This window comes from Aedes aegypti, chromosome 1, assembly GCF_002204515.2.
Source record: "Aedes aegypti strain LVP_AGWG chromosome 1, AaegL5.0 Primary Assembly, whole genome shotgun sequence".
Taxonomy (NCBI): Eukaryota; Metazoa; Arthropoda; class Insecta; order Diptera; family Culicidae; genus Aedes; species Aedes aegypti.
Window position 1 is genome coordinate 46,232,278 of NC_035107.1, and position 23,888 is coordinate 46,256,165.

At 36.8% G+C, this 23,888-nt stretch overlaps 1 protein-coding gene across 1 annotated transcript in view; it reads right to left on the reverse strand.

Moving 5' to 3' along the window:
* The window catches only part of LOC5576274 (titin), a 351,555-nt gene that overhangs the window by 297,003 nt on the left and 30,664 nt on the right, over positions 1 to 23,888 (reverse strand). The window lies entirely within an intron of this gene.

A 23,888-nucleotide genomic window follows, 5' to 3' on the forward strand; every position in this document is an offset into this window, starting at 1 on the left:
GGAGGTAGTAGTGCTGGAGTGCTCTAGGATTTTCTGGATTAAATTTGGAAGAATTTTCTTTTGACATCACTTTAGAAATCGCTGGTAGCATTCCTGAAAGAGTTCCTGGAGTATCCCAGAAGGAATCTCTGCAGATATCACAAGAATTCCTGAAGAACTCCTCGGGATCTGAGAAAATATCATAGAGAACTTGTGGAATAGCCGCGTAATAGTCTCTGAAGGCTTCTCTGGGGCCTCTAGAATGTTTAATCAAGATTCACAGCAAGCATATTAGGACAAAAAAAGACCTTACATAAAAAGCATGTTAAAGACAAAATAGTTAAATGACTGCACATCAAAAGTAGCGTTTTAGCGGCCGAATATTTTTTTTTTTTTGTTAAAAAGTTCTGGTATCGCAAAAAGGACATATTCTACCATGCATTACTAATTCAAAATAATTTCCCTGATTGTGGCTAAAATTCCCTGAGAATTCCAGGTTTTCCAGGTTTTTCCAGGTAGTAGACACCATGTTCTTGCGATTTCGGTCTACTTTGTTTGATAGTTCGAAAATTGGCAGAGATTTCTTGTAGGTCGAAATTTAGTGCTTTTAACCCTACTGCTTCCAAGCATGGGAGGAAATCAATCGTTTTTCATAGTCAGTTGAGAAACATTTATTTATTTGTTTTTCGTCAACCGACGTAGACTAGGACATTTTACATATACATATTTTTGTTTTATTTCTTAATACTAAAATTATGAAATTTTTAAAAATATTGAAAAAGAAAGTGTAGTGTAAGTAATGTTAATTTCATTTTGTTTTATTTTATGTGTTGCGATTTCTAATGGATTTGAAGTATGTTTTTAGATTTTACCGAGACATGGTAAAGTCAATAGTTTCGCAATGTTGATTGTAAATGGCCATCATTTGATTTAGAGGCCCGTTTTTGGCATAATTTGTTCGATGATGATTTGTCAAGAATAAGTTACGATTTCGTAGTTGCCTAGAAGGAGCGTAGAGATTTAATTTTGATAAGATTTCCGTAGAATCAATACGTTGCGAAATGATATCATTTACAAATGAAACTCTTGCGATTTCACGCCGCTCTTTCAAAGTTTGTATGTCAATAAGCATGCAGCGTGCTTTGTAGGGTGGAAGTGGAAATGATGTTCAACCTAATTTACGAAGAGCATATAGTAGAAATTGTTTTTGTACAGATTATAATCTTTCTTCGTGTGTCATTGAGAAAAGAGACCATACAATGCTGCAGTATTCCATTATTGATCTTACATATGCAATATATAGAGTTTTAATTGTGTATGGGTCATGAAAGTTGTAGCAGAAGCGTTTTATGAACCCTAGCATGTTATTAGCCCTGTGAATTATTGTATTGTAGTGGTCTACGAAAGAAAGCTTAGAGTCTAAGATTACTCCTAAGTCCCTTACTCTTTCACATTTTTCCACATTTTGATTTCCTAATGAAATTGAAATTCGTGGTGTTGTTCTTTTTCTGCTAAATGATATTAGGTTGCATTTTTTACATTCAGTTCTAATAGGCTTTTTTTGCACCATATGTAGAATTTTTCTATTTCATTGCGGAATACATTGATGTCTTCTTCATTTCTTATTTCTAGGTAGAGCTTCATGTCGTCGGCATAAATTAACACTTTGAGTTTATTGAAAATGAAGGAAATGTCGTTTACATACATAATAAAAAGAAGAGGTCCCAAATGAGAGCCTTGAGGGACACCCGAAGTGACTTGAATTGGTTTTGATTTGTTTCCTTTGAATTTTATTATTTGTTGGCGGTCAGTTAAATACGATTCAAGCCATTTCAGCAGTCTTGGCTCGATTTTTTTTTAGTTTGAAAAGTAGCATTGGTACGTCTATGCGATCAAATGCCTTGCTAAAGTCCGTATAAAGAGCTTCTACGTGGTTTCCATTGTCCATTGCATTCAATGAATAGTCAACAAATTGAAGTAAATTTGTTAAGGTCGAGCGACTTTTAAAGAAGCCATGTTGTGTGTCAGTAATTCTATTTTTGACTTGAAGAAATAGTTTTTTCGTTGACAATTGACTCGAAAAGTTTTGGAATACAAGAGATAATGGCAATACCACGATAATTACGTATGTCAGATTTTCGTCCAGATTTAAAGATAGGTACTAAAAAGGAGTTTTTCCATATTTTTGGGAAGATTTCGGATTCAAGGGATTTATCAAAAAGCCAAAACAATGGCGCTGTAAGTTCTTTTGCTAAATTTTTCATAAATATTGGTGGAATCGTGTCAGGGCCGGGACCTTTTGAAGCGTCCAAAATCATTAGAGCGTCTGAAATTTCCTGCACATGGATTTGAGTTACACCAATATCTCTAGAAAATTCCGGATAAAACGCAAAATAGTTGCGATCGCGGTCTTCTTCCGAAAATGTAGTATAGATTTCTTGGAAAAAAATTTGCATATAGGGTAGGTGTACCAGTTATGGACATAGTGGTTCCCTATTTCGCCATACGAGATTACTTGCATGTTTTCACAATTTGAAAGATTTTGTGTGTTGCAGTAGTAAGATTTAAGATATATCATAATGTTTAAACATTCAAAAAGATTTAAAATGTGAAAGTTATCGAAATTTCCCGTATAGCCAAATAGGGAACCACTATGGCCATAACTGGTACACTTTCCCTAGATTGCAAATTTTATCCCACATTTTCATCAAAGTGCATGACGGATGGAAAATTGTCAGATTTTAGTTTTGTTTTTACGTAATTGAAGAAGTTCTTTGGACAGGACTGTAGGATCTAAGCAATCTCTGATTTATATTGTATCTAGCAGCACAGAATAAAACGATCATTCCAGAAAGTTCTCAGAGTAAAGAATCATTCCCTAAGGGATGGTACGTACAATTCTTCGAAAATTCTTAGGGATGTCTTTACCGTGTGTAAACCCAGAATTTTCAGGCAGTTTTATGAATGTGCTGTTGTTCATAATTAGCTGGTTTTGCGAATGTACGACCCGTTGAAGATAGAAAAATCATTCAGGGATGACTCTTGTGAAGATAACTAATACAAGACCCGGTGATTTGTGAAAAACAAACAAAGTGCGGAAACCTTAGTAATGGTATGAAGTACGCAGAGGAATAAAATGTTGGTAAATTATGAGCTATCACTCAGGGATGATTCTTGCTGAAATAATCAAATGTTATTTGTGGAAAAGTATTATGCGGAACCCTGTTACAGGGATGCAGTACGCAGGAAAAATCATTTGCGAACTCTAATGTATGGACTGAAGTACGCAGCTCTTTACGGCGGAATCCATTATACAATAGAATGAAGTTCGCAGGGTGTAATGAATCAAGTAAAAGCGGAACCCGAAGTGTGGGATGAAGTACGCAGATAAGTAGATACTGCATTGCACAATGTTTTAGTAGCACGAACTGTAAAAAGTTTCGTAGAATTCATAATGAAATTGTAACAGGTAAATTTAAAAAAAAACATGGTAGTCAACTGCCACGGTGGACATGAAGATGAAGAAAAATTATATTAGAAATAAATCTACAATGGAATAAAATTAGGAAGAAAACCTGAAAATGTCACACCACCATCATCACGAAACAATTGAAATGTGGTAAGTTGGACAATTCAATCGGAAATTTGCAAGCGGAAAATTCTATAGGCTGAAAAAAAGGTGAGTGAATCCTACATCAGAAAAGTAATCGATGATTGGCCCAACAGTCTCATATGCTGACCAGTTCTACACATTAATATAATTGAAGAAAAATGGTAAAATGAGTCCTTTAAAACCAGAACATTATTAAATAGATCAATAACCTGTTGAACCTGGGGGCCCAATTAGCCGTAGCGGTAAACGCGCAGCTATTCAGCAAGACCAAGCTGAGGGTCGTGGGTTCGAATCCCACCGGTCGAGGATCTTTTCGGGTTGGAAATTTTCTCGACTTCCCAGGGCATAGAGTATCTTCGTACCTGCCACACGATATACGCATGCAAAAATGGTCATTGGCATAGTAAGCTCTCAGTTAATAACTGTGGAAGTGCTCATAAGAACACTAAGCTGAGAAGCAGGCTCTGTTTCAGTTGGGACGTAACGCCAGAAAAGAAGAAGAAGAAGAACCTGTTGAAAGAGCTATTAGTAAAGTGAAAATCATTTACAGCATTTTTGCAATTGTTTCGGGATCCTCGTAATAAGCTATAATGTTTTGATTTTTGTTTTAATAATTTGTATTTAAAGATCATCTTTGAAATATTTGTAACGCGTCTAATTTGAAGAGTTTGTTGTTGAATTTTATTTGAAACCATTTTACTAATTTGTTTGGTTATAAAGCACAAAACAGTTAGCGATTTGTTTTTTTTAGTGTTGAACATACTTTATTTATTTAATTACGCTAAACTCTACCCATTCAATTAAATAACAAATACTGCTGTCTAAATAGGGTAACTAGTTGACATTTCCTGATAATGCATCGACATCTAGAATTATAAAAGACCTTAGGAAAACATTTAAAATTATTTTCCGCTAATGTATGTTAACATGTAATTCTTGTTGTTCCTGAATAAATTGAAACTGCGACAGATCCATCCATCCAAAGTTTTAAGGCTTAATAAGCTTAAAGCGTGTTTGTTCAAAATAAGCAGACCCCTTTGCCATCATAATATATGATAAATTATAGGACTAAATTATCAACCACTTGGTGCAATGAACTATCGTTCTTTTTTTTCTAATCTAATGTAATAAACTCACAAAACGCATGCCATCCTGGGTAGAGGTGGATGACAAATTAAAAAACAAATTTACCATCAGGAATAATTTAGATATTTTTGAGACTAGCACGAAAATATCCAAATGTGCTTTCGTGTTAAACTATGTTATTTTGAATAACAGTGGAAAGTCTTGAAATAACTACGGAATGTCAAATTATGCTATCACAACACATTTGGTTATTGCTGTGATGTTTAAAATCTATAAAAAGAAAAAACAGTCGACACCCCATCTCCCCTATCCTTTAAGGAAAATTAGGCTACCAAATAAAATATATGGGTTGTCATAACATCCGAGACTCTTCCCAGGACCTTCTTCAGAGACTGAATTCTCATAGATTTTACGATTAGTGTTGCCCTGCTGAACATTTTCAGTGTTTTCCTTCTCAGCGGAGTCTAAAAGAGTTTGGATAAGTTAATAATTTAACTAGTTGGAAAATCGAAGTTTGTTAAGGACGAAACTTCATATCATGCAAAACAACACTTCATTGATAACGCCCTTATCGTAAATCTCATGAATTATTATGTTCGATATATTTTAGTAAAAATTTGAACCACTACAGAAATAGAAGCAATAATTACTATAATTAGCGAAACTGGAAGGATGATCGCGTACCGTAAAACGGGGTAACTTTGATAGTTTTTTCGAAGAAAACTTGAATATTTATGCATGCTGTTTCAAGGAATAATAATTTATATTTTTAAAACAAGTACTGGCATCCTAGCTATCGATTGCAGTCGATAGATTTCCAAAAGATTTATTATGTATGGATATATAATTTTTCATATAATCGAAAGTTGGTTTTCTGTTTTGGGGTAACTTTGATAATGGAGTATGAATCGAACAAAATTGAATGAATAACGAACATTTGTAGGGCATTGCATACCTCAAGGCGTTTAACGTTGTATGGAAATTTCTGACTTAGATTACAAAAATGGTCCCAGTTTGTGAAAATGCTTTTCGCTAAGAGATTTGAGACCGTATTCAAGTTCTATGATAACTAGGCTGTCAAAGATAAGTGGCCAACTATTCAAAACTACATCAAATAGTGATTGTAGAACAGATTGTTTGTAAGCGTTTCGAAAATGCTAAAATTGTGTCAATTTTTAATATTCGTATAAAAAGCCTCAAATGCACTTGATTCCAATGAAAATAGCTTTGACATGAAGTGTCATACTGATACTCTTTACTTTTGCATTCGTTTTGCTTAACTGATTAACAGAAACTTCGTTATTTCGTTTAATATGTTGTAGGTCTCGCACTATCAAAGTTACCCGCATTATCAAAGTTACCCCGTTTTACGGTACTCAAGATTGGCTCAACACATCAATAATTGGTATCATATAACAATATTGAAATGATTTAGAATCAATAATACTATTGCAACATTTACTCTATTCTGCACGAACAGTAACTCGTAGTACGCTAGCACCATTTTCAAAACCATTTCTTACAACTGGGATTGTTCGACTAAAATATTCATTAAAATTTAAGAAAATACAAAACCAGTAAATAACAAACAGGCAGAAAACTATTAGAAGTCGGAAAAAAAACAAGATTACCATTTTGTACGACAAACAGCTAAACATCAACAATGTATATAATCAATGATATACAGTCAACTCTCTCTAACTCGTTATTGAAGAGACCATCGAGTTAGGGAGGCATCGAGATACCGAACACATATTTTCAATTTTTTGAAATTTCGGCAAGATACATTCCAATTAGTAATATTAATGTGCAAAATAGTAAAATTTTCAAAACATTTATCTATTTGACACTCTTTGACAGTCTGAAATTTTTCAATAATTCTTCATCCTGAAATAAGCTGTGAACCTTCATTTTACTATAATAATAATTATGATTTTTATATTCATAAATTTGATCAAAATTTGGAAGCCATTAAAAAAAAAATATATGAAAATATCGAGTTGGAGAGGTAAACTTGCATAGAAAACCGAAGGAGATTACATCGAGTTAGGTAACATCGAGTTAGAGAAGTATCGACTTGAGGGATCAAAGTATGCTAGATTGAAGTGACCGCGCATTTCATCGAGTTGGAAGAAATATCGAGTGTGTACTACAATGTACTACAATGTACTACAAATCAGCTTCACTGTGAAAAAAAATCAGAAAAAATATATGTATTTAGTAATTCAATCAAGAATAATATATAGAACACTGTTGACATATAAACTTAATTACATAAACTGCAGTGATTGGCAAAACATTGAATGCCTCGGACCCAACCTAACTGCCTCCATAACATATTGTTGTCTACATCTATGTCAATAGCCTGAGTAACACAAAGTACACCGTGAACATCAAACCGATAACGTTTCGTTTCATGTTTCTTTTCAAATAATCCATCATATTGAGCATTGTTAAACTTGAAGATACAAGTCAAAAAACGCACATTTGGAAATCCCAATCACTCAACGGAAAAGAAGAATCGCATATGCCGAAAAGCACAAACGTATCGAGGAAGCCATCCCAACATGGCGGATGCTGACTATTTTAGATTTAAACTTTATTAAACGTAGGGAGGGAATGTAGGATCTAAGCAATCTCTGATTTATATTGTATCTAGCAGCACAGAATAAAACGATCATTATTAGTTGACACTCAGACAGGAGTAGACGTCTCTACAAGGACTTTATTTCAAGTTCAGTTTTTGAATTGTATTCTTCAAAAGCATCACTGATGGCAAGATTCAATTGATTGCAAATGTCCAAATATTTTGCTAAGTTTTCATCTTTCTGGTGTTTCTTATGAATTTTGTGTGCCTTTTGCTTCCGATTTTTCAGATTTTTTATGTGGTTGTTATACCATATTGGATTTTTTGTACTGAGGTTTCGCCGTATTTTCTTGGAAGGAATTTCTTGTTTTATGATTTTTAATACAATTTCATTGAATATGTATGCAGCAGTTTCAATATTTCCTTCATTTCTGATCTTGCCAATTAACACTATTTAATCTACATTTAATTTTTTCATAGTCTGCTGATTTGTATTCAAAGGCTTCCTCATATTCATAGTCGTTGTGTCTTGCATTCTTATGGATGAATAGGGAATATTCGATTGCTGTGTGAAACGCTTCATTTTTCCATAATGGATTCAATGACTCAGTTACACAGAAATCTTCGTAAATGTTTGTCAATAAGAAATCCAAATAACAGTTTTGTCTGTTTTTAATATGATTAATTTGATTTAGTCCTAAATTTGCGGTTTAATCGAAAATAAACTGCAATGTTTCATTTTCCCCGACGACTGGGAGTAAAATACATTCATTTTCAGAGTCCCGCATGAAATCAGCATTGCGTTGGTTAAAATCACCATAGATGTGAACTTTAACCTCTGGGGGGAGTTGTGATAAAATTTGTTCGGCACATTGTAAGAAATTTTCATACGTGCCTTTATGTGCATGGACAGGTGGAAAATACACTGAGGCAAACAAGTGTGTTTCACCTGCTAAGTGTGGCTTTACCCAGACCTGTTCGAATTCTTTAAAATTTTGCGTATTAATAATTTCAGAATTAAATTCAGTTGAAAGAGCAACGAGTACTCCCCCGCCTGATTTTCTTCCGGACTCAGAAAAATTCCGGTCGCCTCTGAATACGTTGAAGCCGCTTCCAGACTTCTTCGCTTTTCACGCTTTCATCCCAGCTTGTTTCAGTTGCCAGAATAACCGAAAAGGATGAGCCTAAAATGTTTTTATAGATTTCCTTCATTTTTGCTGGGCTTTTCATGCGATTGAAATTCTGACAGTATATCAAGATTTCAGCCACACTCTGTTTACATCGCAAAAAAGTTTTTGGAGGCACGTCGTTTGATAAAATTATACTATGTTCTTCCGTGGAAGTGGGCGTCCTTACTTGCGAAAATTTGATGGTCCTGGTGGGAGAGAGAAGAATTTATGCGAATTCTCCAAGCAATTGCTGAAGTCGGTTAGTACGCTCACTCGATAGATACCGACGATACGCCCCCAGATCCGCTGCTGCTTCAGCTGGGGCAACTGGTGTACGTCCGCAAAAATTCGTCGATTTTTTTTCAGGTCGATTGATAGTCTGACGTAGTTGTTGTTGATGCTGTTTTTGCTGGTGATGTTGATGTGACTGCTCAGACACTTGATTGTTGTCTAAACTTTCTGCTAGTTCCTCCTCCAAACTCGTTTTAGGGCATTGATTTTCAGTTATTTTTAGTCAGCCGTTTGTCCAAAAACTCGGCGATTTTTTGCGACATCACCAAGTTGGACTCATTAATTATGGAGTGCATGCGTGAGTCACACGACTTTACGTGCTGACTGACTGTGCTTGTAATTTGACATTTCAAGACGACCTTGAACAAACTTTCAGTTTGGTCGTCATAAGTAAAAACATGAGCTTCTTTTCTTTAAAAAGACACTACACGTTAATGCTTCCAGTGGGCTATTTGCCCTTTGAAGGAAGCACCACACTAGACAACGGACTAGCATGCAACGCCCAGTGGCACAGTCGGAAAACATTCCTCTCGAAAAGTTTTTCGACCTGAGGCGGGAATCGAACCCACACTCCTTAGCACGATGCGGCTAAATGCCTCGGTGACACTACCCGTACGGCTACGAAGCCCACAAGATTAAAGATTTTTGAGAAGAAGTTCGCGATCTTTAAGAGTTTCCTGCGAAACGCGACTCTCGTTTCTTTGCAATTTGGAAGGAAACCCTGATTCCCTTAATTGAGTTCAAGATCTCCTGCCGAAGACCTCCAACTTCGGAACAACCACGATTGCAGGCACTCTTTGTTTCCTCACTTGAATGAAAGAGCCTGGGCTAGAGGCTGCTTTGATTTGATGTTCGGAAAATTTGTCTAAAGTCTTATTTATTTCTTAAAATACAGGGTCAATCTTAATCAATCCAAAAAACTGCAATTAGTCTCGATTATTACTAAAAAGCCGTAATGCCCGGTGGCTACTGAACTGGTCAATGCCTCACCTGACTTGGCAGTGTCTGCGGTGGGTATTTTTCCTCCCATTTGGCAATAATCCAAAACTGCAAGTTTCTTTATCTGGAAATGCTAAACTGTGCGCACAGATGATGATGATGCGAATCCGCAAAATGCCCACCTCGCGGCACCATTTTGCCACTAATATATTTATTTATTGCGTTCGCCTGAACAGAGCGGCGCGACACCATCGAATTTAATAACCGAAATGCCCATTTTTGTGCACAAAACCGAACCACTAGCTGTCACTCCCTTGCGCTCGACAGTAAATAAAACTGAACGCGGGAAAGGAGATGACGGGGTGAACGGAGCCGGGTGGGAAAACCGCCCCAAGTGTGATGTGTGTTTTCTCGTGTTGTCTCGTCTTGAATGACCATAAGTCGTCTGCTGCCACCCCATTTGTTGATGTAGCTTTTATTTGTTTACGAATGTTACCAATAAATCTTCTCCTTATGGTTTTCTCGCGAGCGTACCTACACGGACCTGGGATGAATAATGTATAAAATGGGTACTTTGTATGAATGTAGTGCCAGTGCAGGCAAGAGATGTCGCTTTGGGCCCACGACGAGCCAATATGGGCATCTGTGTTGCATAATGAATGGCGGCGCAGATTCTTGATCTGTCACGTGAGATTAACTTCGGTTGGCAGATAATCTCCGATGGTCGGAGACTTTTTCCCCTATGGTGGATTATGCGGTAAAAGTGGATTGCGCGACAAGCAGTACCAGACGCACGTGCCATGATCCGAGTTGCGTCTCATGGCCTACTGTGCCTAGTCTAATGCTTTTGGAGTTAGGTGTCAAGATGGCGCCATTCAAATGTCAAATGTGCGTGTTGTCGTTGACGGGAATATCAATGACAGATGGGATTGCTACCGTACGAGCGGTGCGATATGAATAAGATGTGTATATTTTCATGTTTGGACAACTGGTGACAAATGTTGAGACAAATCAATTGTATTGGTCGATTTCAATTGAAAGGAATTCGACGGAATGTTCTCACGTCATGTAAAGGAAATTCGTAAGTTTTTATCGCAATATTTTCGGAACTTCCCATGGCCTACTTTGCTGTTACAGTTTTCAATCGAACAAAAAAAACGATAACTCCACGACGTAACGCCGTTGGATTACTGATGGTGACCGCATATGGCCGATCGCGCTTAATTGCCACTTCCTTCGATTGGCATCAATAAAGTACTGAATAATGACTTTATTGAGAGAAATATCCCCGGGCGTTTACTTATTCGGACAAGTGGTTTCGACAAAAACCATCTCAATGGGTCGTAAACAGTCAGTTCGTTCTGAGAGAAGCAGTGTTTCACAATATTATAACCGAGATTCATTGTTACAGTCAAATCTCTAGAAATCGATACACTATTGAATCGCAATCGAATCGAAATCGAATCGAAATCGAATCGAAATCGAATCGAAATCGAATCGAAATCGAATCGAAATCGAATCGAAATCGAATCGAAATCGAATCGAAATCGAATCGAAATCGAATCGAAATCGAATCGAAATCGAATCGAAATCGAATCGAAATCGAATCGAAATCGAATCGAAATCGAATCGAAATCGAATCGAAATCGAATCGAAATCGAATCGAAATCGAATCGAAATCGAATCGAAATCGAATCGAAATCGAATCGAAATCGAATCGAAATCGAATCGAAATCGAAAATCGAATCGAAATCGAATCGAAATCGAATCGAAATCGAATCGAAATCGAATCGAAATCGAATCGAAATCGAATCGAAATCGAATCGAAATCGAATCGAAATCGAATCGAAATCGAATCGAAATCGAATCGAAATCGAATCGAAATCGAAATCGAATCGAAATCGAATCGAAATCGAATCGAAATCGAATCGAAATCGAATCGAAATCGAATCGAAATCGAATCGAAATCGAATCGAAAATCGAATCGAAATCGAATCGAAATCGAATCGAAATCGAATCGAAATCGAATCGAAATCGAATCGAAATCGAATCGAAATCGAATCGAAATCGAATCGAAATCGAATCGAAATCGAATCGAAATCGAATCGAAATCGAATCGAAATCGAAATCGAATCGAAATCGAATCGAAATCGAATCGAAATCGAATCGAAATCGAATCGAAATCGAATCGAAATCGAATCGAAATCGAATCGAAATCGAATCGAAATCGAATCGAAATCGAATCGAAATCGAATCGAAATCGAATCGAAATCGAATCGAAATCGAATCGAAATCGAATCGAAATCGAATCGAAATCGAATCGAAATCGAATCGAAATCGAATCGAAATCGAATCGAAATCGAATCGAAATCGAATCGAAATCGAATCGAAATCGAATCGAAATCGAATCGAAATCGAATCGAAATCGAATCGAAATCGAATCGAAATCGAATCGAAATCGAATCGAAATCGAATCGAAATCGAATCGAAATCGAATCGAAATCGAATCGAAATCGAATCGAAATCGAATCGAAATCGAATCGAAATCGAATCGAAATCGAATCGAAATCGAAATCGAATCGAAATCGAATCGAAATCGAATCGAAATCGAATCGAAATCGAATCGAATCGAATCGAATCGAAATCGAATCGAAATCGAATCGAAATCGAATCGAAATCGAATCGAAATCGAATCGAAATCGAATCGAAATCGAATCGAAATCGAATCGAAATCGAATCGAAATCGAATCGAAATCGAATCGAAATCGAATCGAAATCGAATCGAAATCGAATCGAAATCGAATCGAAATCGAATCGAAATCGAATCGAAATCGAATCGAAATCGAATCGAAATCGAATCGAAATCGAATCGAAATCGAATCGAAATCGAATCGAAATCGAATCGAAATCGAATCGAAATCGAATCGAAATCGAATCGAAATCGAATCGAAATCGAATCGAAATCGAATCGAAATCGAATCGAAATCGAATCGAAATCGAATCGAAATCGAATCGAAATCGAATCGAAATCGAATCGAAATCGAATCGAAATCGAATCGAAATCGAATCGAAATCGAATCGAAATCGAATCGAAATCGAATCGAAATCGAATCGAAATCGAATCGAAATCGAATCGAAATCGAATCGAAATCGAAATCGAATCGAAATCGAATCGAAATCGAATCGAAATCGAATCGAAATCGAATCGAATCGAATCGAAATCGAATCGAAATCGAATCGAAATCGAATCGAAATCGAATCGAAATCGAATCGAATCGAATCGAAATCGAATCGAAATCGAATCGAATCGAATCGAAAATCGAATCGAATCGAATCGAAATCGAATCGAAATCGAATCGAAATCGAATCGAAATCGAATCGAAAATCGAATCGAATCGAATCGAATCGAATCGAAATCGAATCGAAATCGAATCGAAATCGAATCGAAATCGAATCGAAATCGAATCGAAATCGAATCGAAATCGAATCGAAATCGAATCGAAATCGAATCGAAATCGAATCGAAATCGAATCGAAATCGAATCGAAATCGAATCGAAATCGAATCGAAATCGAATCGAAATCGAATCGAAATCGAATCGAAATCGAATCGAAATCGAATCGAAATCGAATCGAAATCGAATCGAAAATCGAATCGAAATCGAATCGAAATCGAATCGAAATCGAATCGAAAATCGAATCGAAATCGAATCGAAATCGAATCGAAATCGAATCGAAATCGAATCGAAATCGAATCGAAATCGAATCGAAATCGAATCGAAATCGAATCGAAATCGAATCGAAATCGAATCGAAATCGAATCGAAATCGAATCGAAATCGAATCGAAATCGAATCGAATCGAATCGAAATCGAATCGAAATCGAATCGAAATCGAATCGAAATCGAATCGAAATCGAATCGAAATCGAATCGAAATCGAATCGAAATCGAATCGAAATCGAATCGAAATCGAATCGAAATCGAATCGAAATCGAATCGAAATCGAATCGAAATCGAATCGAAATCGAATCGAAATCGAATCGAAATCGAATCGAAATCGAATCGAAATCGAATCGAAATCGAATCGAAAATCGAATCGAATCGAAATCGAATCGAAATCGAATCGAAATCGAATCGAAATCGAATCGAAATCGAATCGAAATCGAATCGAAATCGAATCGAAATCGAATCGAAATCGAATCGAAATCGAATCGAAATCGAATCGAAATCGAATCGAAATCGAAATCGAAATCGAATCGAAATCGAATCGAAATCGAATCGAAATCGAATCGAAATCGAAAATCGAAATCGAATCGAAATCGAATCGAAATCGAATCGAATCGAATCGAAATCGAATCGAAATCGAATCGAATCGAATCGAAATCGAATCGAAATCGAATCGAAATCGAATCGAAATCGAATCGAAATCGAATCGAAATCGAATCGAAATCGAATCGAAATCGAATCGAAATCGAATCGAAATCGAATCGAAATCGAATCGAAATCGAATCGAAATCGAATCGAAATCGAATCGAAATCGAATCGAAAAATCGAATCGAAATCGAATCGAAATCGAAATCGAATCGAAATCGAATCGAAATCGAATCGAATCGAATCGAAATCGAATCGAAATCGAATCGAAATCGAATCGAAATCGAATCGAAATCGAATCGAAATCGAATCGAAATCGAATCGAAATCGAATCGAAATCGAATCGAAATCGAATCGAAATCGAATCGAAATCGAATCGAAATCGAATCGAAATCGAATCGAAATCGAATCGAAATCGAATCGAAATCGAATCGAAATCGAATCGAAATCGAATCGAAATCGAATCGAAATCGAATCGAAATCGAATCGAAATCGAATCGAAATCGAATCGAATCGAAATCGAATCGAAATCGAATCGAAATCGAATCGAAATCGAATCGAAATCGAATCGAAATCGAATCGAAATCGAATCGAAATCGAATCGAAATCGAATCGAAATCGAATCGAAATCGAATCGAAATCGAATCGAAATCGAATCGAAATCGAATCGAAATCGAATCGAAATCGAATCGAATCGAACGAAATCGAATCGAAATCGAATCGAAATCGAATCGAAATCGAATCGAAATCGAATCGAAATCGAATCGAAATCGAATCGAAATCGAATCGAAATCGAATCGAAATCGAATCGAAATCGAATCGAAATCGAAATCGAATCGAAATCGAATCGAAATCGAATCGAAATCGAATCGAAATCGAATCGAAATCGAATCGAAATCGAATCGAAATCGAATCGAAATCGAATCGAAATCGAATCGAAATCGAATCGAAATCGAATCGAAATCGAATCGAAATCGAATCGAAATCGAATCGAAATCGAATCGAAATCGAATCGAATCGAAATCGAATCGAAATCGAATCGAAATCGAATCGAAATCGAATCGAAATCGAATCGAAATCGAATCGAAATCGAATCGAAATCGAATCGAAATCGAATCGAAATCGAATCGAAATCGAATCGAAATCGAATCGAAATCGAATCGAAATCGAATCGAAATCGAATCGAAATCGAATCGAAATCGAATCGAATCGAATCGAAATCGAATCGAAATCGAATCGAAATCGAATCGAAATCGAATCGAAAATCGAATCGAAATCGAATCGAAATCGAATCGAAATCGAATCGAAATCGAATCGAAATCGAATCGAAATCGAATCGAAATCGAATCGAAATCGAATCGAAATCGAATCGAAATCGAATCGAAATCGAATCGAAATCGAATCGAAATCGAATCGAAATCGAATCGAAATCGAATCGAAATCGAATCGAAATCGAATCGAAATCGAATCGAAATCGAATCGAAATCGAATCGAAATCGAATCGAAATCGAATCGAAATCGAATCGAAATCGAATCGAAATCGAATCGAAATCGAATCGAAATCGAATCGAAATCGAATCGAAATCGAATCGAAATCGAATCGAAATCGAATCGAAATCGAATCGAATCGAATCGAAATCGAATCGAAATCGAATCGAAATCGAATCGAAATCGAATCGAAATCGAATCGAAATCGAATCGAAATCGAATCGAATCGAAATCGAATCGAAATCGAATCGAAATCGAATCGAAATCGAATCGAAATCGAATCGAAATCGAATCGAAATCGAATCGAAATCGAATCGAAATCGAATCGAAATCGAATCGAAATCGAATCGAAATCGAATCGAAATCGAATCGAAATCGAATCGAAATCGAATCGAAATCGAATCGAAATCGAATCGAAATCGAATCGAAATCGAATCGAAATCGAATCGAAATCGAATCGAAATCGAATCGAAATCGAATCGAAATCGAAATCGAATCGAAATCGAATCGAAATCGAATCGAAATCGAATCGAAATCGAATCGAAATCGAATCGAAATCGAATCGAAATCGAATCGAAATCGAATCGAAATCGAATCGAAATCGAATCGAAATCGAATCGAAATCGAATCGAAATCGAATCGAAATCGAATCGAAATCGAATCGAAATCGAATCGAAATCGAATCGAAATCGAATCGAAATCGAATCGAAATCGAATCGAAATCGAATCGAAATCGAATCGAAATCGAATCGAATCGAAATCGAATCGAAATCGAATCGAAATCGAATCGAAATCGAATCGAAATCGAATCGAAATCGAATCGAAATCGAATCGAAATCGAATCGAAATCGAATCGAAATCGAATCGAAATCGAATCGAAATCGAATCGAAATCGAATCGAAATCGAATCGAAATCGAATCGAAATCGAATCGAAATCGAATCGAAATCGAATCGAAATCGAATCGAAATCGAATCGAAATCGAATCGAAATCGAATCGAAATCGAATCGAAATCGAATCGAAATCGAATCGAAATCGAATCGAAATCGAATCGAAATCGAATCGAAATCGAATCGAAATCGAATCGAAATCGAATCGAAATCGAATCGAAATCGAATCGAAATCGAATCGAAATCGAATCGAAATCGAATCGAAATCGAATCGAAATCGAATCGAATCGAATCGAAATCGAATCGAAATCGAATCGAAATCGAATCGAAATCGAATCGAAATCGAATCGAAATCGAATCGAAATCGAATCGAAATCGAATCGAAATCGAATCGAAATCGAATCGAAATCGAATCGAAATCGAATCGAAATCGAATCGAAATCGAATCGAAATCGAATCGAAATCGAAATCGAATCGAAATCGAATCGAAATCGAATCGAAATCGAATCGAAATCGAATCGAAATCGAATCGAAATCGAATCGAAATCGAATCGAAATCGAATCGAAATCGAATCGAAATCGAATCGAAATCGAATCGAAATCGAATCGAAATCGAATCGAAATCGAATCGAAATCGAATCGAAATCGAATCGAAATCGAATCGAAATCGAATCGAAATCGAATCGAAATCGAATCGAAATCGAATCGAAATCGAATCGAAATCGAATCGAAATCGAATCGAAATCGAATCGAAATCGAATCGAAATCGAATCGAAATCGAATCGAAATCGAATCGAAATCGAATCGAAATCGAATCGAAATCGAATCGAAATCGAATCGAAATCGAATCGAAATCGAATCGAAATCGAATCGAAATCGAATCGAAATCGAATCGAAATCGAATCGAAATCGAATCGAAATCGAATCGAAATCGATCGAATCGAATCGAAATCGAATCGAAATCGAATCGAAATCGAATCGAAATCGAATCGAAATCGAATCGAAATCGAATCGAAATCGAATCGAAATCGAATCGAAATCGAATCGAAATCGAATCGAAATCGAATCGAAATCGAATCGAAATCGAATCGAAATCGAATCGAAATCGAATCGAAATCGAATCGAAATCGAATCGAAATCGAATCGAAATCGAATCGAAATCGAATCGAAATCGAATCGAAATCGAATCGAAATCGAATCGAAATCGAATCGAAATCGAATCGAATCGAATCGAAATCGAATCGAAATCGAATCGAAATCGAATCGAAATCGAATCGAAATCGAATCGAAATCGAATCGAAATCGAATCGAAATCGAATCGAAATCGAATCGAAATCGAATCGAAATCGAATCGAAATCGAATCGAAATCGAATCGAAATCGAATCGAATCGAATCGAAATCGAATCGAAATCGAATCGAAATCGAATCGAAATCGAATCGAAATCGAATCGAAATCGAATCGAAATCGAATCGAAATCGAATCGAAATCGAATCGAAATCGAATCGAAATCGAATCGAATCGAAATCGAATCGAAATCGAATCGAAATCGAATCGAAATCGAATCGAAATCGAATCGAAATCGAATCGAAATCGAATCGAAATCGAATCGAAATCGAATCGAAATCGAATCGAAATCGAATCGAAATCGAATCGAAATCGAATCGAAATCGAATCGAAATCGAATCGAAATCGAATCGAAATCGAATCGAAATCGAATCGAAATCGAATCGAAATCGAATCGAAATCGAATCGAAATCGAATCGAAATCGAATCGAAATCGAATCGAAATCGAATCGAAATCGAATCGAAATCGAATCGAAATCGAATCGAAATCGAATCGAAATCGAATCGAAATCGAATCGAAATCGAATCGAAATCGAATCGAAATCGAATCGAAATCGAATCGAAATCGAATCGAAATCGAATCGAAATCGAATCGAAATCGAAATCGAATCGAAATCGAATCGAAATCGAATCGAAATCGAATCGAAATCGAATCGAAATCGAATCGAAATCGAATCGAAATCGAATCGAAATCGAATCGAAATCGAATCGAAATCGAATCGAAATCGAATCGAAATCGAATCGAAATCGAATCGAAATCGAATCGAAATCGAATCGAAATCGAATCGAAATCGAATCGAAATCGAATCGAAATCGAATCGAAATCGAATCGAAATCGAATCGAATCGAAATCGAATCGAAATCGAATCGAAATCGAATCGAAATCGAATCGAAATCGAATCGAAATCGAATCGAAATCGAATCGAAATCGAATCGAAATCGAATCGAAATCGAATCGAAATCGAATCGAAATCGAATCGAAATCGAATCGAAATCGAATCGAAATCGAATCGAAATCGAATCGAAATCGAATCGAAATCGAATCGAAATCGAATCGAAATCGAATCGAAATCGAATCGAAATCGAATCGAATCGAATCGAATCGAAATCGAATCGAAATCGAATCGAAATCGAATCGAAATCGAATCGAAATCGAATCGAAATCGAATCGAAATCGAATCGAAATCGAATCGAAATCGAATCGAAATCGAATCGAAATCGAATCGAAATCGAATCGAAATCGAATCGAAATCGAATCGAAATCGAATCGAAATCGAATCGAAATCGAATCGAAATCGAATCGAATCGAATCGAAATCGAATCGAAATCGAATCGAAATCGAATCGAAATCGAATCGAAATCGAATCGAAATCGAATCGAAATCGAATCGAAATCGAATCGAAATCGAATCGAAATCGAATCGAATCGAAATCGAATCGAAATCGAATCGAAATCGAATCGAAATCGAATCGAAATCGAATCGAAATCGAATCGAAATCGAATCGAATCGAAATCGAATCGAAATCGAATCGAAATCGAATCGAAATCGAATCGAAATCGAATCGAAATCGAATCGAAATCGAATCGAAATCGAATCGAAATCGAATCGAAATCGAATCGAAATCGAATCGAATCGAAATCGAATCGAAATCGAATCGAAATCGAATCGAAATCGAATCGAAATCGAATCGAAATCGAATCGAAATCGAATCGAAATCGAATCGAAATCGAATCGAAATCGAATCGAAATCGAATCGAAATCGAATCGAAATCGAATCGAAATCGAATCGAAATCGAATCGAAATCGAATCGAAATCGAATCGAAATCGAATCGAAATCGAATCGAAATCGAATCGAAATCGAATCGAATCGAATCGAATCGAAATCGAATCGAAATCGAATCGAAATCGAATCGAAATCGAATCGAAATCGAATCGAAATCGAATCGAAATCGAATCGAAATCGAATCGAAATCGAATCGAAATCGAATCGAATCGAAATCGAATCGAAATCGAATCGAAATCGAATCGAAATCGAATCGAAATCGAATCGAAATCGAATCGAAATCGAATCGAAATCGAATCGAAATCGAATCGAAATCGAATCGAAATCGAATCGAAATCGAATCGAAATCGAATCGAAATCGAATCGAAATCGAATCGAAATCGAATCGAAATCGAATCGAAATCGAATCGAAATCGAATCGAAATCGAATCGAAATCGAATCGAAATCGAATCGAAATCGAATCGAAATCGAATCGAAATCGAATCGAAATCGAATCGAAATCGAATCGAAATCGAATCGAAATCGAATCGAAATCGAATCGAAATCGAATCGAAATCGAATCGAAATCGAATCGAAATCGAATCGAAATCGAATCGAAATCGAATCGAAATCGAATCGAAATCGAATCGAAATCGAATCGAAATCGAATCGAAATCGAATCGAAATCGAATCGAAATCGAATCGAAATCGAATCGAAATCGAATCGAAATCGAATCGAAATCGAATCGAAATCGAATCGAAATCGAATCGAAATCGAATCGAAATCGAATCGAAATCGAATCGAAATCGAATCGAAATCGAATCGAAATCGAATCGAAATCGAATCGAAATCGAATCGAAATCGAATCGAAATCGAATCGAAATCGAATCGAAATCGAATCGAAATCGAATCGAAATCGAATCGAAATCGAATCGAAATCGAATCGAAATCGAATCGAAATCGAATCGAAATCGAAATCGAATCGAAATCGAATCGAAATCGAATCGAAATCGAATCGAAATCGAATCGAAATCGAATCGAAATCGAATCGAAATCGAATCGAAATCGAATCGAAATCGAATCGAAATCGAATCGAAATCGAATCGAAATCGAATCGAAATCGAATCGAAATCGAATCGAAATCGAATCGAAATCGAATCGAAATCGAATCGAAATCGAATCGAAATCGAATCGAAATCGAATCGAAATCGAATCGAAATCGAATCGAAATCGAATCGAAATCGAATCGAAATCGAATCGAAATCGAATCGAAATCGAATCGAAATCGAATCGAAATCGAATCGAAATCGAATCGAAATCGAATCGAAATCGAATCGAAATCGAATCGAAATCGAATCGAAATCGAATCGAAATCGAATCGAAATCGAATCGAAATCGAATCGAAATCGAATCGAAATCGAATCGAAATCGAATCGAAATCGAATCGAATCGAAATCGAATCGAAATCGAATCGAAATCGAATCGAAATCGAATCGAAATCGAATCGAAATCGAATCGAAATCGAATCGAAATCGAATCGAAATCGAATCGAAATCGAATCGAAATCGAATCGAAATCGAATCGAAATCGAATCGAAATCGAATCGAAATCGAATCGAAATCGAATCGAAATCGAATCGAAATCGAATCGAAATCGAATCGAATCGAAATCGAATCGAAATCGAATCGAAATCGAATCGAAATCGAATCGAAATCGAATCGAAATCGAATCGAAATCGAATCGAAATCGAATCGAAATCGAATCGAAATCGAATCGAATCAAAATCGAATCAAAATCGAATCAAAATCGAATCGAAATCGAATCGAAATCGAATCGAAATCGAATCGAAATCGAATCGAAATCGAATCGAAATCGAATCGAAATCGAATCGAAATCGAATCGAAATCGAATCGAAATCGAATCGAAATCGAATCGAAATCGAATCGAAATTGAATCGAAATCGAATCGAAATCGAATCAAAATCGAATCGAAATTGAATCGAAATCGAATCGAAATCGAGTACTTGAATCATAATAATAAATAAACATATTTTGGTTGGTTTTACTGCATTTAAGAAATCTTAGGCTCTTTCTAATGGCCAGTTATCCCGAATCAAATGAAATATTTCCATGAAACCCAACGAAAATGCTTACAAACTCCTATTCCGTAGAACAAGCTCGACGCAACTTGCTTCGGAACAAGTTTCCGCATAAGTCCTGAACGAGTCGGTATTTTGCATAATAAACCAGAAAACTGTCGGCTCATTCCCATTAATTAGGCCCACATTATCTGCCCGTAACGACGCACTGGTGCTAAATAATTAGATCGATTTTGCGATCGACTCGACAGCCTTTTAGCTGCAGCCCAAAGTCGCCTCTTCGTTCAATACAAATTCGATACACAGTTATTATCCCGCCCATCATTTATAACAGATTCTCCTGTTATTAGCTTCGAACGGCGCCATTGTCGTGCATGTGCAAAGATATAGGTCAATGTCAATGCCAAATGACGGCAGTCATTGCACAGTGCTGTCACTCACTGGCAGCGAAGCCTACTATAGGCCTTTTCATGTGACAGATCCGTCTATGCATTTGTTTACATCGGTGGAGGACCGGTGCTAACACGAGCCTGTCATTTTCATAGAAGAACTGTCAAAGTGCTTCCCGATCAGCTGATTTCAGACGTCATGTGAATAGGCCTATGTAACACATTTAAATCACGTAAAACACAAAAAGCGATGTAACTTGATCTAGTCGTACGGTGACATCTAACTAGAAAAAAAGGAGGCCACAACACTCGGCTAGTGCATACGTCAAAATGCATCACAAGTCGCTTTTGTCTATTGGAGGAAGAGCGGAAACTAGCCTACTCGGATCTGCAACAAAGTGATCTCGCCATCAGTGATGCAATTATCCACTGTAGTGAATCGGTTGTCATCAATTACCTGCGCTGCTGATGGCGGTTCGGCCGACCAGCAGCAGTCGCATGATCTAATTTATTACCGTGAATGAACACGCGTCGGCGATCATGTCAGTTTTGTTTGACAGGGGGCGTCCTCCGGTTTGTTTACATTCGTGACATCTCGATAAATGCCGGTCTTACGTCTGTCTACATTAGCCTACTTTGACAGATCTTTCACTTAGTCTCAAAATGTCTTCGAATTTTTCGAATTAACATTCAAATGAACGCTAATTGGGCACCCATTTGCGATTTCCGGACTGTCTCCATCGTCCATGTTGATTCTGTCGTGGTCCGATGACATTTTACATTTCAGTTGGGTGTCAATGAAATTAAACCAAGCAAGCGCAGTATGCCACCCACATATGCTAATTAAAATGACACCGTCGTCATCGCTGTCATTCGTAATGCAATCGCCAAACGGTTGGTTGGTCGCGCAGCCTACTGGGATAACCGACGCGGCGGGGTATGCCTGCTATAATCGTGTATTCAGGAAAGAGAAAAAATCACATCCAAACGACAATGCGTGACTAATTGAAAGATGTTTACACTCCCTGCATTCAGCCAATTTGGAACAATGAATGTTAATGAATTCCAAATTGTGATTTCTCGGTCTCGCCGTCAGTGTACACATTTTATCGTCTTAACATCTGTGCATTGTGGAATCCCACGCAGACAAACACTTATAAAAAAAATGAGTTTCAATTATTTCGATAATTTCAATGTCCTTATATGATTACGTAAAAGTAAAAAAAAAACAGATTCAGTCTGAACAAGAACCATATTTTTATGTACTTTGACAAAAGGATTGTTCGAAGCAGATTGATTGGCTTAAGATTCCTTGAACTTCCACCTCAGTTCCATTTAGAAATACCCTATGTACCCCAACAGTTTTGGACCAAAGTTCAAAGCCATCACCGAATTCCAAATTTCCAATGCATGAGTCAAACATATAACTCATTTGCGGTTTTTCCGAAAAATTTCATCAAAATCGATCGAACGATTGCGAAGCTACAGCATTTTGAAACTTCGAAGTCGGCACCCAGTACTGCAAAGGTTAATGAACATTGTTTCGATTTTGACCAAAACAACTGGTTTTGAAAATTTGTAAAACATAGTCAAATGTCATAGTCAAATGTCAAATCGTTTGTAAAACTTTCGATTAACAATGATTGGCTTGTCAAAAAAGTAATTGACCCCGAAAGCAAACAATCACAAATTGAATGCAGCATCAAACTACATATAAGAAAAGTCACTTTACCGGCCAGTAATCCATCCGGAGAAAACAATCATAGCATGCGCCTAGACGAGATTTATAAGCCCGCACAACTAGGTGAAGATTAATTACCTTGATAAAAGCCGTCTAATCGCCCAGGGGCGAAACTAAACTACCTATAATACCGAACC